This window comes from Macrobrachium nipponense, chromosome 11, assembly GCF_015104395.2.
Source record: "Macrobrachium nipponense isolate FS-2020 chromosome 11, ASM1510439v2, whole genome shotgun sequence".
In the NCBI taxonomy this organism is placed as follows: Eukaryota; Metazoa; Arthropoda; class Malacostraca; order Decapoda; family Palaemonidae; genus Macrobrachium; species Macrobrachium nipponense.
Genome location: NC_061087.1, coordinates 85,670,903 through 85,689,742, shown reverse-complemented (window position 1 = coordinate 85,689,742; position 18,840 = coordinate 85,670,903). Strand labels below are relative to the sequence as shown.

Genomic DNA, 18,840 nt, shown 5'->3' with positions numbered 1-18,840 from the left:
AAAATGGGGATGGGGACATGAAAGGGAGAGACAAAATTTAATTACTGTCTAGAGTTACCCCTTGTCTACTTGACAATTCACATCAACGGGCTCTTCAATTTCTTGCCTAGTCTTATGTCATAATATTTCTCCAGTTTAAACAATCTTTTATCCTTAGAGCCCTTACGATGAAGGAAAGCCGTCCCTGCCTAACCTGTTCGTATGTACTCGGGGAAACAAATCAATATCCGCATACAAAACCGAATAAAATTTTAATCTGCAATGTACGTGGCAGTGAGAGCTAACTACAAACCAACACGGAAGTCACACTACCCTAGAGGATAAAGACTTATTGACAAGGGGAAAAGAATAGCATTGCTAAAAGGTCCAATATCTGAACGATAAGACAAGCAGGCGCTTCCAAACTATTGTAATATTTACATTACCGCTGATGCATCCGATTGCGTGTTCAGAGGTCTACATATGAAGATAAAACTTATCATATAATTAACATACCTCAGAAACTCGTTGCGTACGTCCATATTCAATCTCTCTCTCTCTCTCTCTCTCTCTCTCTCTCTCTCTCTCTCTCTCTCTCTCTCTCTCGCGTATGTTGAACAAATCGAATCCCCAAAATGACGGAGTGGCCATGCGTCAATAATACTGAATTTATAATGAGTGCGTGTAGGCTACATTAAGCCCCTACCCGAGACAAACTAAAACTTGACTTAGTTTCCTCAGCTGTATTGTGCAGACGTTATACACAGAAATACGTACGGAAATAAACTATTCCAAAAAATGCGCTTATGATAGGAACTTTTACTTTCCCGTGATTGAGACTGAAATACTTAATGACCTTTAAAGATACAATCATTTGTAAATGAAGATTAGTTCCACATCCCCCTTCATTATTTCCCAAGAATATTCAAGCAATGGAAAATTACAAATATGTTTCATACCGCCGTCAACCACGGCCTGAATCATTCCTTTGACGAATGAAAAGACTTCTCTTTTCACTTGTCACCAGGATCATTACCTACAAAATAAAAGTGAACCGTAGTCACTTATTTAATTCAATACTTATGAAACAAAAACTTCCAAGACCATGCCAAAAAGAACCACAAATATCGTGGTAACTTATCATATCCTCACCAAGGCTCACTCAAAACCAAGCAGAAAGCTAAGTTGTAAAGTCGTCAGTTACAAAGTCAAATGTCGTCTGCAAACACTATGATACATCAAAATATTCACCTAATTTATGGCACGAGCATAGGGGTCAGGCTCAAAATCGTACCAGAAGAAAATTCTGAATCATGAGGGGATGAGGTGTCCTCAATTCAAACACTTCAAGGGTAAAATAAATTTTTAAATATTTAATACAAATACACAGTAATAATATATGAATAATTCTAACCACCAAACTATTTCTAAATTCAGGTTCCTAATCAAGAGTCAAGTCTACAAACGAACAAAACCTTCGGTCTAGCAGACATCTAGAACTTGCGAGTGAAGAAAATGTCACAAATTCCGAAAATTATGGTCTCTGGGAAAATTGAAAAAAAGTTTTCCTTAATGATTCTACATGGACATGTTTTCTGCATATATTCCCCATCATTTTAAACATACCGGCTATAAATTCTTATCATAATTATAAGAGCAGAGTAATTAGGGAGGTGAATGCATTACTGAAAATTACCATTAACTATACAACACACAAACATACTTTCCAATTAGTGGCCCATAAACTCCTTAATTGTTCTGTGTATAAAAAGCTCTTGCTTAATCCTTTATTACAGTCCTTAACGGCATAAAATTCGGTTTATAGCACTTCACTTAAATTACCTTCTTCGACTGTTTCAAGACTGCTACATTATCACTTTGTTCTAAATAATCAAGGAAGCCGTTTATTGATAATCATTACACTAGTAAAATAGGTGGGTGGGTTTTAAACTAAGACGATAATGAAGAAAGATTTATGTTCCAGGTAAAATTTACACAACGCACAAGTTCTCAGGGTTTATTCCAAGCAACAGAAAAACTGCCAATTCTGAACTATTGTCGAAAACAAAGACACAACCTAATACACATACAATACCTAGGACGCCCTGTCCCCTCAATACAATTAAAATGCATGTATTGATAAAAAATCGTCTCTGGCAAATGTAATTCTTGAGGAAAAAAAAAAAAAAAAAAAAAAACAGGAAACGCAGTCCGGAAATAGTCTGAATCCTAAAATTCGACAGGGCCATAATCATAATGGGACAAAACCAAATTTACATACATGTCAGAAAACTAATTAAAAGATTGGCAGGGTGAGACGCACTGGAAAAAACGAGACTGTCAAATATATAAAATCACGCGGGCCTAGTGAGCAATAACGAGCCTACCGAAAATGCAAGATCTCAAAACCGAACGACCAGAAACTCCAAAATTTGATGCATATTTTACATAAAAGACAAAGAATTCGACAAACAAGTGGCAAAGTACAATACTACGTTTCATACGCCCAGATGGATCAATAACAGCACTGATAAAGCGACTGATAATATGGTGCATGATAGAGAGAAGTTGAACTCGCCCAACAACAAGAGCCCCTCACGCCCCTACCCCCCAACCATCCGTCCCCCTTCCCTGTCACCCTTCTCTCTCTCTCTCTCTCTCTCTCTCTCTTCTCTCTCTCACACACACAAAATGACCAATTCATGAGCTGTGTAGACATGGTCAATACAAGATCGATAATCGGATACCAATTCACAAGGGAGTAACTAGGAAAGGGTACAAGAATAGAGCTACTGCTTCTCTCACTGGAACTGTTACTACTACTACTACTAGTACAACAACAACAACAACAACTACTACTACTACAAAACAATATAGTACCCAGAATGACCAAATAATGACTTTTACCTAACGATGCAACTAAAAGAAATGGCATCGGTTACTGCTAATACTAGCACCTGAAATTCCATTCATCTCTGAACAATGACAGACGCATGAAAGGAAACAGGTGCTACTTCGACCTGCAACATGAATACGGCCAAGCCAGAGTATTTGGTGGAATACTATAATTGCAAATTAAATTCTGAAATGACCACAGATTTTACTATGATTATGGCATATTTCATTGCCATATGAATAAACATTCACTCTGACCTGTAAATTTTTATGAAACGAAGTTTAAGATCCTCCTCTCTCAAGCAACGATTTTTTAAATCTCGGCGAAAACCCATTTTCCACCAGAACTCATACCACCCCCTCGCCCCCCCACAAGAAAAAAAAGCCCGGACTGGCATCGGCGGGACTAAAAGTATAAAGACCGGAACAGTGCTATTAACTACTCCACAAAACGACCAGTGGCGCTATTATGATGATCCACCAGCACACATCCCCTACGTAGCCACAACACAATCCTTCGACATCCATATCCCCCCCTACATCGACCCATCCCAACCCACTATCAAAGTGCGCAGCCCATGGGGCTGGAAGTGTATTCCACTCACGGCAGACCCTGCGGAATCCAACGACCCCCCCCCCCCCCCCCCCCCCCCCCCCCCACAACCTTGTCCTCCTCGTCCACTTCCCTCCCCACTAGCCTTTGAATTACCTCAGGTTAATTGTCCTAGCCACCACTCAATACAACAGATTAATTGGCGGTTGCTGCCCTGTCACAGTGAAGGGGAGGGGGATTCAAACCCATGGAAAGAATATGCGTTTACGCAGTCACACACAATATAACTAGCATATAAAAACCGTAGGTATTTACCATATAAAAATAAGACAAAATTCCAACATAAGTTTCATGCCATCACCGACGCTCTAGCAACGTTAAAAAGAGATTAATTACTGTATTTCAAACAACAAAACATTAACACAGTATAGCAAAATTCACATTCACATCTCAACTTTTAATGGCCGAATCATGAGAACATCGCAGGTAAAAATTAAATACTAACCGAAAAATCGCCTTTCACTCAAACACCCCGATACACATACATCTTAAAAAATAAATAAATAAATAAAAAGTTCCTATTTGCACGGGAATCACCCTCTAAAAGCCGTCAAAGGTGATTGAGAAGTGATCCGATATTATAAAAAAAATAAACATAAATAAATACATAAAATAAAAAAAACAGAATTCATTCAATCTCCAGTTTTCCCCATAACGGTGACCGTGAAATAACGATAATAATTAAATATTTAACTCAGACCGATCCCATAATTTTTTCTGAATATCTTCATAGTACGTACACAGTTGCTACCAAATAGAACAAAATAAAAGGTTTTTTTTTTTTTTTTCGTGAGATGCAATACCGCATAGTTTTCCAGAAGTTCCCTCATGCTGTTACCAAATCGTGGAATGACGCACCATCCAAATCCTCTTTATGGAACATTGGAACTCATATGCTCAAACTTGACAACGCATTTTCTTCTTCTTCTTTGGAGGCTGACATGAGTCTCACTTTAAAGTTTGATATTTGTCCTATTTATTATCGGTTCGATTTATCTTCTTTTTCTTCTCTATTTCTCAATTACGACTTATTCCTTACTTCCCACTTTCCCTTTCCGTACTAGGTTGTTTCCTTACTGGGGCCGTCAGGCTTGTAGAATTCTGCATTTTCAATGAGGGCAGATAACAATAATAATAACAGGAAAACCTAATTAAACTAAAAAGGTAAATCAACCATTCCACTAACAGCAGTATTTTATCATTAAAGCATATAGATTATACAGTAACATGCAGAGTAATAATAATAATAAACAGGGCCACATTCCAAAATCACGTACGAGGTCAAATTTCTACAGAAAAGAAAAAATGTAAACCTGCACAATAATGTTTCCTACGGTTACAAGTACTACCATTTTTGGCACTACTGTTGTAGCATCATTAAGGTAACAATTGAAACTAATTACTGCAATTTCATCGACTTACCCAAATCCACAAACACTCAACACGACCGTACCCATCACATCCCCCAACCACCATTGAAACACGCAACGCTACCCCAGTTCCCGCCCACCCCCTACAGGGGTTCAAAAGTCACAATTAATCCGAACACCGGACAGGTGTAGTCGGTTCCTTTCACCCATCCGCCCACCAAAAACCTACTTAAATCATCTGTGCCAACTGGGGGAACTCGCATCCGCGGTGTTTAATTCGCCCGTTCTTTGGTCGCGCGGGTGCATATGTGTACTTCCTCAACTCTCACCGATGTGCGCCCTCCGCCCTTGCCAAATGGAAGTCATGCGAGCCTTCGCTCATCTGGTGATAACAACCACCAAATCGAACACATGATTTATTCACATTTTTATTCTCCCTTTCTTTCGACCCCATGATAACAACTTGAAGGGACCTGCTTTCTCTCTCCGTGTGGGGGAACATGGCGGAGGCTATTAGGACAATCTTATTGTAATGAGGGGAAACCATTGACAAAAGAAAATAATTACACAGGACGAACGCTGTCTTCATTTCATATTGTAAATAAGACTAATTTCTAAGATTCATCAAATTCAGTTTTCCATAAAGTTTACATCACAATATCTTCAAATGCATTTTCAATTTATATAATTCACTACAGCATTCCAGTCTCAGTCTCCCAAGGTTCAATTCTATACCAACAGAGTTATTCAATATACAAAGAATTATAAAGGTCCTTCCAAAACATCTGAACCCGTTGTAAAAAAAAAACTTAATTCAGTTCCACAAATGTAAACTATTATAAATCATTTTATTGTCAGTTCTTTTCCTCTTTTTTTTCTAATATACCTGTGTACGACAAATACGTAACATCAAATATGAAGAAAAGAAACACTCTTAAGAATATAAACACCAAAACCAAATTAAAAAGTCGACTACTTCTCTGACAAACATTAAACTTGCATCAGTAAAAGCAAGAGCAATTAACTCTGAAATGATAATTTCAAAGCAATAATACAATACTTAAGCCTCTAATTTAACAATAAAGAATAACAACAACAGCGAAAAGGCGCACACAAAAATATACTGAATAACAAAACATGAAAGTGAAAAGGGGGATTCACGTAGCACATTGCCTTAATGAGAGAATTCCCTTTACGAAGGACAAAAGCAAGCAATTAAAATGCACACAGAGGGGCCTCTTAACAACATGGAAAAACAATTCACTGCAATTAGTGTCATCATAAAGGACACAGGAGGCCACACGGTCCTTGTGTACCACTAATTATCCCTTTCTTGTTCTCAATCGAAACAGGGGGACAAATATGATTTTGCTCAATATTAAACCTGGGAATTCACAGTTCTTAAGTACGAAATTATCAAAGCGTATTACCCATCCCCCCCAAAAAATTACAGATGGCATTAAATACAAAATTCAATCACAGAGGACAGAACACCTGCACAAGAAAACAGCTTCAGTGGCCGAGAAGGGGCATGGGCTATGTTGTTGGCTTTCTTTCTTTTCGAGATAAACTTTTATAAAATTGATATTCAATTCCATGATACAAAACACTATAACTTATGGCAAATTTTTAAAAGCTAAGTATCATGACGTAAATGCCTTTCACAGTACTATTATAATACCAAAGGAGAGTATAAACATTTTTTCTCTTCATATAAATAGTATTACTTCAACCTGCTTTACCAGCTGAATTACCTCCATCTTTCAGTGTATGAAAAGAGAATAGTGGAAAATACTTTAAAAGTATGTTGGTTATTTTCAATATTAATAAATTCTGTTCCCACAAAATTATCCTTTAAGTAAGTTTTAAAATCCCAGGGGCTCATTACGAAAAATTTTCAGCCACAGATTTCCTGTCAACAACCGCATCTTTTAAACATCACTTTTTCAACCTTGCATAATTAAGTACTGTATAAGCCAAGTTACATGAAGAAAACGAAGTTGACTGCAGCAAATTGTTTTTGAATTATTCCATAAATGAATAATTAACTGATCTAATACTAACCATTAGTGTACCTGTGGTGAATATTATTATATGTATTACGAAAATTTTCCTTGCCATCCAACCATAGTATACAGAGTACCCGATACTAAAATGTAACTAAGTGACATACTTTAGTTATTTAATGTTCTTGACAAAATCCCTTTGGTCAAGGCTGCACTTCTTTCTATTTTTGTTTTCACCACTTACTATGAAATCTGGTATTTTTGCTGAGGCTTAAAACTTCTCTACTGTGACTAAAAAGCTGCACTCACCTATGATTATGATATTTAATTCTCATCTTCCTTTACATATTTTTTATCTGTACTTCAACATAACTCTTATTGGGGAATACACCCAAGTGTTCCTTAAATGGCACATTGTAGATGGTACAAAAGATTCTTTGCAATGTCCCTTTACCCACAGCACCATAGCTCGCTCTCTCTTAATTTTCATCTCTCCACAATTTGCAGTATAACTTTCAAAATCTTCCCTTAATTGCAATTGTCATAACTCCTCTAAGACGAATCCTACTAGCAACCACTATCAAGCCACAAAGTGTGTCAATGATTTAACACATCTTGCTTTTCACCTGATCTGAAGACAATGACCTACGCTAACTTTTGAAGAAAATTACCTACACTAACTTAGGAAACACATGGTGGCCAAAACAGAACAATTTGTTGGTGGATCCTTGAAATGATGGTCCACAACTGATATTATCAAAGAAAGTAGCCATGGCCCTCTCAAAGTCAGACCATCACTTATAAGAATTTATGTGGGTGGATTTCATAGTTTGCTTCTTTACTGAAACTGTTTTGTTTTTACACCCTCAAAAGTGATTAACCAGCACTCTTTTAATCAATCATTTTACAACAATGAACTAATAACAGTATACAAAAATATAATTGATAAAATTTTAGTCTCCATAAGAAGCTCCCATGCAGTTAATGCATTGAACAATCAACCAATCAAAGATGACTAATTCATAACCATACAAGTTAAACAATAGCAACACTTGAGTAAAATATGGGCTGAAGTTTCTTTGGTGCAATCAAGTTTTCTGTACAGCATGTAATACCGTACAAAACTCTCAGCCACAGCCCATGAAACTTTTAGCCATGGCCCGGTGAGGGCCTGCGTTGTTGGCACCTATAGCAGTACCCAATGCACAATAATGGCTGACTTTAACCTTAAATCAAATACTACTAAGGGTAAAGGGTTGCAATCTAGTATGTTTGATGATTGGAGGGTGAATGACCCACATACCAATCTGCAGCCTTTTAACCTCGGGTAGTTTTAAGATCTGAGGATGGACAGAATTGGTGCAGGTGGACAAACAAAGAGCCATCTCAACAGTTTTCTTTTACAGAAAACTAAAATGAAATTTTTCCACATCAAAACCTATATGCCAGACTTGTATGCATGTTGCTCAAACTTGTTTTTGATCTAAGGCAGTGAACTATAAATATAAACTTCAGGTTACTGAACCACAATATTTTCCACTGAAGTTTTCCAAATAACTTCATCAATCAAACCAAATGAAAATTAACATCTTTGAAACAAAGCTTAGGGTGACAGGACAGGAAGAAAAGGAAATGCTAGTCAGGAAACAGATCAAGTAACTACTGCAGAAAAGGAGTGAGGGTAAACAGAATGTAACAAATGAATTTAAAGATATGCTTCAAGATTACAAAATATGCATGGAGCAAGAGACTTCCTATACCAAAATGCATTCCAAGAGCAACCTGGGAAGAAAAGAAAAAAAAGAACCCTCTTTGGCAAATAGAAAGACCTTAGAAATAGTAGAATATACCTGTAATTTTGAGAATACACTGTACAACTAAGAAGCATGAATTGGAGCATGTGAAAATAGGAACTACAACCTGGAAGAAATGGGGCTCACTAGACTATTGCTAAATGAAAGTATCACATTTGTAGAAGCAAACATAGCATGAGTATATCATTCCTATGATACTGTATGCAGTGGAAATGCATCATTGTCAACACCCTAAATATTTTAAGCCAGCTTTCTTGTATGGGGTCAGATGAGACGTTGAGTTACCTTCAATGTCTTTTACCCCAAGCACTTTCTCCTTGAGATCATAATAGGTATACATCCTCATCCAGTCCTTCCTCCTTGATTTCTTAGGCCATCCTCCTGTTTCCATATCTATTGCTTTTCTGACCAAAAGTTCCTTATCCCTTTTCATGACATATCCAAATCACCTAAATCTCTGAGATCTGTCTTTTTCTTGGCCTATTGACACATCTCTGCCAACCAACTTCTCATTCACAGTACTGTGCAATCTTGTTACCACAATGCAGTCACGAATCTCTACACTGTGGTTACACCTTTTCAAAATACCTTCCATTTACTTTATCAGCACCTATGTTCCTACTGCATAAAAGAGCACAGGTTTTACATATCCATCTTAAGTCTTTCTTCTCTATACCAACATTGCATATTCATTTGTAAGTGGTCTAGCTATCAATTGACAAGATTGATTCATGCTTGAGCTACTGCCTTGCTGCTATCTCAACTTCACAGTCCAGATATTACCATGGTAAGTAAAATACTCAACCTCTTCTAAAACATATCCATCTTTCATAACATGGTTCTCTAATCCCCTCTCTTTTCCACTGGCTTTTATAATCTATTTCATCTTACTATAATCTAGCCTGCTTTCCTAAATGCACTTTTTTAGTCTTACTTTCAGATCATCTTTGTCATGCTTACATCCTTTAAAGGTTTTTATATACTGTACTGCAAGCTTGCTAGTACTTTTATTAATTCACTTGTTTCTCTGGATAGTGCAGGGGCTTTTCAATTTTCACATTCCCAAGGGTCCTTGTAACCTCTACTGCTGTTAAATTCTCTATTGGTCTCCATATTATTCCAACTTCTCTAGTTCATGTTCATTCAGTTTTCAAAACACAGTGGAAACAGGCACTGGCATATATGGTGAGATTTTCAAAGGGTGTGACTGCAGAAAAAAATGCAATTCATGGCCAGAATGCAGCGGGAAGATCATAGCATAAAAGAAAAAGTGGTGATGGCCAACAGCCAAAACATCGATCCAAGATCTCAAATAACTAAAATGATCTGAACTTTTATGAAAAGGAATGAGGTGCCTGTAAGTTTGAACAGCAGAAAGACAATTTGGAAGTAGCAGATGAAAACCTGTAGGGAGGCCCAAGAAAACACAGACAAAAGATGACAGGTGAAGACCTAAACCTGATGGGCATCCAGATAGTGTGTGCACAAGACAGAGGAGGCTGAGAATACCTCATTTCATTTCTAACCTTACAAAGAGGAAAAAAAATGATAGATTGATGATAATGATAATCTAGCCAGTCTTCCTATTTCAAGACAATTCTACAAAGTTAACTGTGATCTTAGAAATTATTTAAATTAATAAAATTTAGAAAACAAAGGTTTTAAAAAATTATGTTCAAGAAAAGAACGAGGCCATTCTACTGGTGTCTCATGCAATCACGTTCCAGTCACAAACACAATGAGAAATACAAATTAGGATAAAAGAAAAAACTGGCATATAATTATGATATGATGAAAGGAAATGAACTCGTTACCATAAAACAGACCCTGATGAAGTAACTGATCATTTCTTAATAACATGCATTTATTATAGTACACAGTTAGTCTTCCAAGACTAAGTCACATAATGATATACATGTCCACAGCATATCATAGTCAAGTCTACTGACCTTTTTTTTTTATCATCACTTTCAGCAAATCCCATTGACTGTTTGTGGTAAATTAATTAAGGAGTGAAGAAGCCATAACAGGGGACAGTGGCTGTAATTCTCTACAAAATGGTTTGTGTTCATGAAGTGTGAATATTCTTTATTTTTTCTATGCAAAAGTTCAGATTCCTTACATAACTAAATAGCTATGGAGATAGAAGGCCAATTAATGAACTACCAAGCTTTCAATCCATAATCACCTTGAATGATTACCTGGATCCAATATCACATTGGAATGACAGAACAGAGGACCTTATATAAAAACTAAATATAAGTCAATTTCCAGAAAAACCATCACAGCTGTGCTCATTTATTCATAGTGCTCAAATCCCAAACATCCACAAGTTAGGTGAATATGGTAATTATTAGGCTCTACAAAGTATAGACAGCTGAAAATGGGTAGTAACTCATTAATATTCTTACCAGAGTATAAAAAAAAGCTTTGACCATAAAATGTGTGTCAGATAATACTGTCGACATTTTGGCCATTGAATAAACATGAACTGGATGAGGTGTCTTAGCAACACCTTCCCCACCACAATGGATGTCCAGTATTAACTTAACTAAATATTAGTTGGTTTCTACTTCTTAAGTTACGATGGTAGTTCAAAACAACCTGAGCGACAGCAAAAACTTGTCTCAGTAAAAGATAACTTAAGATGCTCAACAGACTTTGATGCCATACCACTGACTGCTGAGATCTGATAAATTAGTTGCTTTTACATACAAAAGTTACTTGGTCGACATCCTACCACTAACACTAAACTCTGTTACGGAATGTAATGTTAATTATGATATGCTGCCTTCTGTCATTTGCTGTATTTATATCTTGGAAACTAAGTATAACTTCAAAAGAAATCACAAACAGTCTGAATTACATCCTCTAGTGCTGGTAAGACCAAACAATACAAACTGAATTCTAACAAACTTTTCCAGTGAGGAGAAAGCAGGTAGGATAATGCAGTATGGTTCCTCAAAGAACCTACTGAAGAAAATAGCAAAATCCTGCTTTGGAGGAACTTGCATTTTCAGAAGAACTCAACTCATGAAAGACAATTCAGAGTTTGCATATCATGAAAGGAAAGCTTCTAAGAGATACAGACATACAATCTGAAAGCATGCCTTGCAAGAACATAAAACTTTTCCCAGTTTGCAAAAGAGCAAATTGGATAGGTAAGGAAGGAAACTCAAAACTAGGCTATTACATCAAATACTGTATAGAGAACCATTATAAAATTGACCAACTCCTCTTTTTAACTTCAAGTTTTCTGTCCACTAGCATGGGAAAACTTTCCCATAACAAGGCTGTCATTTTACTTTCATTGGAAGTCTTACTAGATACTGTAGTGTAATCTGTTAGCATGCATTCTTTGGCTTGAGATTCCCATAAAGCATGATGCAGTAAAGTCATAAATTTCAGAAAAGAAATAAGTTCCTTGTTATAAGCACTGACATCTGGTTCATGAAGCCTTAACCTCTCATCTCTGATTAGTGGAAATGACATTAATAATCTGGCTTTTCAGCCTATAAGAGCGCCCTACACTGTCTGTAATCATGAAAAATGGTACAATTTACACAAGATGAGAAGTCACTACTCAAGCCAAGTTAGTACATGTCGCTACAGCGACAAGGCAAGATTTGTCACTCAGTCCTAACTAGATGACATGTCAGGTAGCTCTGGATACCTGAAACCACTGAAGGGCAAGTGAAATATCATGATACTGACTTGGTGTGAAGTTTGTATGAACACCTGCTGGTATGCCTATGTAAAGGCCATATGCCCTCACAGAAGTAAAGGCGCACAGACTATAAAGGCTTGGAAAGCATGTAAACACTCAACAGATTGACACTACTATGTGAAGAAAATGTTACTGTGAAAGACATTATATACCAAGGTTATTGAGACTTTCTAGTCGTGAAATTTCTTAATGCTTTGCTAAGACTTTCTGCCAAGAGACAAGTGTATCTAATGCAACCCTACCTGTATCTGTGCAATGGGTTCCATCCAAGGTATCTTTTTTATTTTTTTTTAAGTGTCTACTGATGGTTATGAGAGGCAATGAAGTCATTATTCAGGTCTCATTCTAACATTTTGGTAGATTCTGCCTACTCTTCACTGGAAAAGTAGGTATTAACTTTCTGCTCTATTGCATGCTCCTACTGTGTGATCAGTGACTTACTCTGACTTAACTGACTGGCAACATCCTCTCCAGCCTTCTCATCACACTCAATTTCCTATGACAACCTGGTATCATTATATATGCACTGTACTTTACAATAAAGTTCTGAAAATCTTGCAAGCACCCAGACTAGCCTTCCTTCACCAAGAATTTATCAATGAGTGCTTCTGCTCATCCAAAGCATCTATGATAAAAAGTTGGTCAACTTTCACATCCATGTTCCCACTATACCCTTTACAATACTGTCTGGGCTACAAAAAACATTATGTATGACACAAAATTATAAATGTTCCTTACAAAATGTCTGTAAAACACAGAAGCCTACATAAAAAAACCAAGGCAGCATATCTTAAGACCAACTTACAAATTATTTTGTATTTCATCTCTCCCTCAAATCTGCATCTTGATTCATTTAAAACCTGGCTAAAAATTTCACCTGTGCTCCTCAGAAACCAAGCAGCACTAGATTAACTGTAGTTCTGAAGAGGAGTCACAGCTACACAAGTTGTTCTTGGTTCTAAAAAAGCATCAGATCAGATCACAAGGTTACTTGATGCACATACATTATCAGAATTTCATCCATTCTGTTCAACTGCTTGAGATACTGTATCCTACTACTTCATAAAGAAGAAGGAACTTTCAGATGGCTGTAAGATTCATAATTCACTACCATTTTGAGTGGCCTTGGCAGTAGGAGGTCACCAACAAAGCTTTGCTTGTACTGATGCAAAATATACAGAAGTTATGTGTAAAAAAAAAAAAAATTAAAAAAAAAAACACAAAAGCTGGAAATATCTGTCTGCTGACAATTCACGTTAAAATCTATGCCATACATACAAGGAACATATTTTATTTTAACGTTTTCTATAACAAAACCACCATTAAGAACAGAATGACTGCCTACCACAGTCAGAAGACTATTAAGTGCCCTTACATCAAACTGGTATTCTTACAGTTCAGTACAGTATTTACAACCATTAAACCCTAAATTGGATCCCAGGCTTTATCCTGGAATTGTCTGTCAACAGATTATCAAAACTATTGTTTCTGAAATTAAAGCTTAGTAAAAGGCAAAGCATAATGAGTTTGGTTTTGCTAATGTAAGTTACCAAATCAATGCTCAAATTATCTGTGGTCATTGCATTACATATACTGTAATTAGGGTAAGTAAGAGGGCATGTAAGATTAATAAGTAATCTCACACGCCCTAATTGTTTTTGAAATCTAAGGAAAGAACATTATAGTAGAGCATGACATTATGTAATTCCCTTGTCTAATCCCCACCACTTCTCTCCATTTACAGAATGTATCCATGTTCACATCCATCACAGTGTTTTAGGAGGAATACTTTATATAAAATCATCCTGCTAAGTTGATACACCATCAAAGGCCAAGTATATTCACCATCAAGAGGTAAATCTTTCAATTAGTTATATTTTCAGTTCAACGGGCACTTCTCAAAATTAGATTCAAATATTCGCAACTAAATATTAAAATATTTGCAACTAAATAAAGTCACTACAGTTCGCCAACTTTTGAAATCCACTATAATTTCAATCTTTCAAAGAGTCTACTAAGTATTTTAACTAGATTGCTTAATGCTAATTCACATTTATAAAATTTTAAGACTATGTGAAACTAAATTAAAATGCACAAATTATACTGTAACTTACCTTTATTTGATGTTTTACTTGTTTGGAAGACTTTGGAAACACGGAAGCTCTATTCTATAGGAAGGGCAGCCTGTAAATTTAAAAAGAAAATGAATGAATTTCTCAATTGGTTCAGTATTTCCAAAAACCCAGACCTCTTAAAATTTACAATATTCTGATTCTGTGTTCAAATTTTGAAACCTTTTCCATCTAGATCCTTCACACCGTCTGTCTCTATTCATGCAATTAAGTACCGTACATACTGTCACCTACATTTAAGCTGAAAACTGAATATCCAAACAACCTTTAGCAGCTCCTATATTGAAAAGTATATACCTTGAAAATTGCTATAGATTTTAATTCATCAATATATCACTAGATATCTGTATAAGAAAACACCAAGAACAGTGCATACTGCGACTGACATTAATGGATTAATACAAAAAATTTTCTCTTCTAACTTTAGCCCATTCAGTAGTCATAAACGTGTCAGAGATCAAGTATATTCACCTGCCTCTTACCACAGACTATCCTTATTCAATGAAATTATGTTAAAATTTCCATGACGTTAAATACTGAACCACCATTACTAGTGATAAAAATACACAAATTTTACCTTGTCTACCAACACTTTTCAAACAACACTTGATACTTACCACACGAGCATTATAAACAACATTAAACTGTTTTGGGGAAAGGAGTTATTGAAGACAGCTCTTCAAACCCTTTACAGACTAATGTGCTACTTTCTCTGCCTGTTTTCTTTAAAATTACAAAAGTTAACATCAACCGACAAGGCTGATGATAACCTTTTCAAAAACTCCTGTATATCTACCAATGATACATTGCTGATTTCCAAGTTTCATTAAAGGTGATATTGGTTGCCCGTCAAGTTGCTGCAGCTTCTTTTACATGACACTACAATGTGCGACTAATATATGTTCATCCCTTAGTCCTATCTTAGATTTTAATACACACAATGATTTATGGTGTTTTTGTTAAAATTGTGGGTATCTATGGATTCAGGAATTGTGAAAGAAAAGAAAGGATTTCTATGTAATAATATACAACTCTTTCTCTTCACATGAAGTCCATCATTGTTCCTATTTTTACTGGAGCTTTATCCTCATTCACTATGAATGTTAGAAGTTGATAAGTTGATAGGCTTTTATAATTAAATGAAATAACATGTGGAAGTAGTCCTAGCACAGGTCTGCTTGTATTTGTGATTTCATTGACTGCTTTCCATCAACATCTGTACGAAGTGCTAATTGTGTGATTTCCTATTACACATCTCACTTCTTTCTTCTTTTCAGCATATATTTCTTACTTTTACTTTAACCATTATTTCCTCTATATAAAATTAAGAACTTAGTTGTTAGTCAAAACAGCAAAAGAAAAAGAATGCATTAATTTTGAAAATCGCCGTTAGCTTAAGGTACTTCCAGGCATTACGTGATTTTCAGAGAAACACAAGACAGTTTTTCCTGATAACGTCTGGCATGCTTTCACAAACCTGAGAGTATCAATTTCCTTTGGAAAACTTGGTTAACTTATTAAAACCCATTCATGCCAAGAGGCAAGTTAGGATTGGGAAGTTGGAGTAGATATTCACTCACCTTCAGATATGGGCTCAAGGTACATAAATTTTTGTGTGTGTGTGTGTGTGTGGGTGTGTGTGTGGGTGTGTGTGTGGGTGTGGGTGTGTGTGTGTGTGTGTGTTTGTGGGGGTGGGGGGGGGGGGGGGGGGGGGGGGGGGGGGGGGGGGGTGGGGGATCGCAAAGTCCGGCAAGATAAGAGAATCTAGGTTAGAATGCATCCCAGTTTCACTCTTCAATATCAACAACTAAACAAATAAGGTTAAGCCACCATTGTCAATGTTCTGAGTTAACCAAGCATTTCCAACAGAATTAAAAATTAAATGTCACAATAAAAAACTATCAGTAAAATTGTATTACATTTGTATTCAATCATGTTTAAAAATAACCTTTCACCACATTTGTGATGAATTTTTGCATGTTGAAAATACCTATGGATCTTAAAGCCACTAAGCCTATTAAAAGCAATAGGCTAGCGACAATGCTATTATGCAACAAAAACATTATTTGCAGTCTGAGGTGTTTTCATATTGCAAAAGTAATAAAGCATTGATGTAACTATATACCAGTTCCACAAGTTCTTACATCAAAATAGTGTTAGCCTAAGCAGTACAACCCTCTCATCATAGAGCTGCTGCAGTGTTTGACACACAGCTGTTGCCACACACTAGGCTACAGACTTGGTATACCTTTCGACACACTAGACCTAGGCTATACACCTATGCTGCTTTCATGTTCTAGGCTATAGGTAAGGCTCTGAAAACTAACTTGATTATGCTTCTGGGTTTCCATTTAAAGTTGCCTGCCCCAACAGTAATACAACTTTGACATAGGCTAGGTTGCAGCAGCAATCTGTGACAAGACTAGCCTACCGTAGAAATAGCCCCTAATAATGAAAAATGAGGGGATGTGCTGGTCAAAAAGTGGCATGGTTCTTACATAAAATACACCCATAGTATTAACCCAAGCTCTATTAACCACTTTCTAAGATTAACCTTGCCTAAATTGAACTGTTGGCCTAGCAAAACACACCCAAATTAACCTATGATCCACTAACCAGTTACACTATGATTAACCTTAGGTGAACTGTTGGCTTTGCCTGGCTGGCCCAACTAGGCTAAGCTATGCTAACAAAACTAGGTAGGCAAACCAAGCCCAAGCTCAAACTAGGCTAAGCTACTCAATCAACAGAAAATAAAAGTGCTTTCGCCTTTTGAACTAGCCTATGCTACCTAATGGTTAACACTGCAGCACCAGGGTAAAAAACCGCATGGTACAGGGGTGGACCATGTACGATCAATGTGTACAACCCCAAAAAAAGTACATTATAACGCGTCCTGACACCGGAGTAGAGGTCTTTAGCTCCGTTTCTCACCAACAACATGTCGCGTCTCTCCGATGTCAGGACGCATTATAGGCTAATGTACTTTTTTTGGGGTTGTACACATTGATCGTACATGGTCCACCCCTGTACCATGTGGTTTTTTACCCTATATAGGGTCTAACTCCTAGGGTGTTGTACTACTACCTAACAAAAAATATGAGGTAGCTTCCCTAGCCTAGGTACTGGGGATAAAAGAGCCTGATACCTCGATTCACTCCTCAAACGTGTCTGTGGTCACTCTAGGCCTACATATAAAAAATACCAGACAGGCAGTGCCTCTACCCTAGTGTTCATCAATAGCCTAGGGTACCGAAAACATTCCAAGCTTCGCTAAACTAGGATAGCATAGGCCTAGCCTGTAATCAAATACCTATGAGCAGCTTTAAAGTAAAAGTCTAGGGCTACCTTCAACAGGCTAGGCTAGCCCGGGTGGGTTAAGAATGGCATCTTATAAAATACAATGACCTATCGAAAACAGCCATGAAATATGGAGATTACGAAGGCTAGCACCTCTGTCAAGATGGCTGCAAACAGCTGATCACCCAAACACCAGAAAAACATCAACACGTGTGCAAAAAAACCTCGCATCAATAACTTCGCACGCAACAACCGGATAATCAAGTCCACAACCCACCTGTAGCTCCCCCAGAAAACAATCAGCTGTATATAATCACTCCTGCATGATCTCTCGGCAAGTCCTATTTATAGGATACGACCACAAATCGGAAATAAAAATTGAATGCAATCAAGTACCCAAATCTGTTTTTTAAAATTTCGATTTACTCTCAATAACAGAACCTGGCTGCTCTGCGGACGCATAGCATTCATGACCTACCTGCAGGGTCATCTAAGGGGATCTTGAGGCGAAATAAAATTCAAGAAGCCGGCCTGAAACAAATGGTGAAGCAGCTAAAATGTGTTTGCGAGAAGGCCGCAGCCAAAAGTAATTGCTGCAGTAAACAAGGGAGCGTTCAAAACTCCAATTGTTGTTCATCGGTGCCTGTATGAAGTGGAAAAGCGCTTTCTCGTCCCCGCGGTAAGCACGCGTTCGAAGAAATTTCAACAGACTGAACAAACATCCCACGGGATGTATTAAGTCATTGCTCTTTCTTATTTAATTACTAATCATTTATGAATACGTACTGAAAGAAATTTTAATTGGCAGTACAAGTGAGATCCTGCTTAAAGTGCAGTTTTAAAGCAAATCGAAGTTGTGTTTATACTTATGGAGAACTTTAGCTGTCCGTTTTCGTTCGTTGTCTTTTTTATTGAACGAAACCGAGTGAAGCAACATCATCAGCGTCAGCGCCACCTATCTCATATACCACATTATTTACACTTACTTTTAATTAATTTCGGAA

At 37.0% G+C, this 18,840-nt stretch overlaps 1 protein-coding gene across 3 annotated transcripts in view; it reads right to left on the bottom strand.

Annotated features, from left to right (window-relative positions):
• Positions 1-18,498, bottom strand: part of LOC135206849 (forkhead box protein N3-like) — a 180,873-nt gene extending 162,375 nt beyond the window's left edge. The window contains exons 1-2 of one of the 3 annotated variants that reach the window (XM_064238356.1): positions 18,315-18,498; positions 14,519-14,588 (exon numbers count right to left, since the gene is read on the bottom strand). The gene's annotated coding sequence lies outside the window, so the exon portion shown is untranslated. Of the gene's footprint in view, positions 1-14,518; positions 14,589-17,989; positions 18,011-18,314 lie in introns of those variants that run through there. The other 2 variants (XM_064238337.1, XM_064238350.1) reach the window with 2 other exon arrangements.
• Between the last annotated feature and the right edge of the window lie 342 nt (positions 18,499-18,840).